An 884-nucleotide genomic window follows, 5' to 3' on the forward strand; every position below is an offset into this window, starting at 1 on the left:
ATGGTTAATTATTGCTAATAATGAAATATGGTTAATTATTGCTAACAATAAGAGATGGTTAATTATTTCAAATAATAAAATTAAAGGGACTTTAGGTGAAGCTTTTTTGAAAATTTGGCATCATTAGGCCCTCCCAGACCATTTCAATGAGAATAAAATCTAGCCAATATCAAAGACCATCTAAGTTTACTTAACGATTTCAATAACCATAAATCCTAGCTAATATAAGAAACCGTCTAAGATGTGGTAAGCAAAAAATACATAAATAAACTAAACTAATTTATTTGTGCCAATGTTTCGACCTGAATTTCAGGCCTTCATCAGAGCTGAAAAAACAAAACGAGGTAACAATTTTAATGCAGGGGAAAAAAAAACAAACAAAAAGCTTGAAAAATTACATAACAATAAATTAAGTAGATAGTAGCAGATTGATACAAATAGAAGATAAAATATAATATTGCACAGGTGAGAAATATACAAACTGAATGATAAAATATAATATTGTTCAGGTGAGAAATATACAAACTGAATGATAAAAAAATTAAAAAGCCAATGTTCAAGTAAATATAGAAATAAACATAATGAAAGGTGTGGAAGAAAATTAAATTGATGAATAATAATAAAAAATGTTATTATGTATATAAGATTGACCATTTAACTTAAAATATGAAGAAGATGGTCAGGGTTGCAGTCAAAAAATAACAAAAACAAATATAGGGTGTTTTTTTAAGCCCGATAGAACTTGAAATTGTAAAAAATAACACAAAAAATTAAATTGTAATCAAAATTTTTTTTTATTCGAAGATCAATACGTGACATTAACATTTGAAAATGATTTCGGGCATATGGGCACCGCGGCTGTTCTTGACGAAGCGCATTCTGGA

The sequence above is a fragment of the Halyomorpha halys genome, unplaced genomic scaffold (assembly GCF_000696795.3).
Source record: "Halyomorpha halys isolate HHAL.00 unplaced genomic scaffold, Hhal_1.1 Scaffold1054.1, whole genome shotgun sequence".
In the NCBI taxonomy this organism is placed as follows: Eukaryota; Metazoa; Arthropoda; class Insecta; order Hemiptera; family Pentatomidae; genus Halyomorpha; species Halyomorpha halys.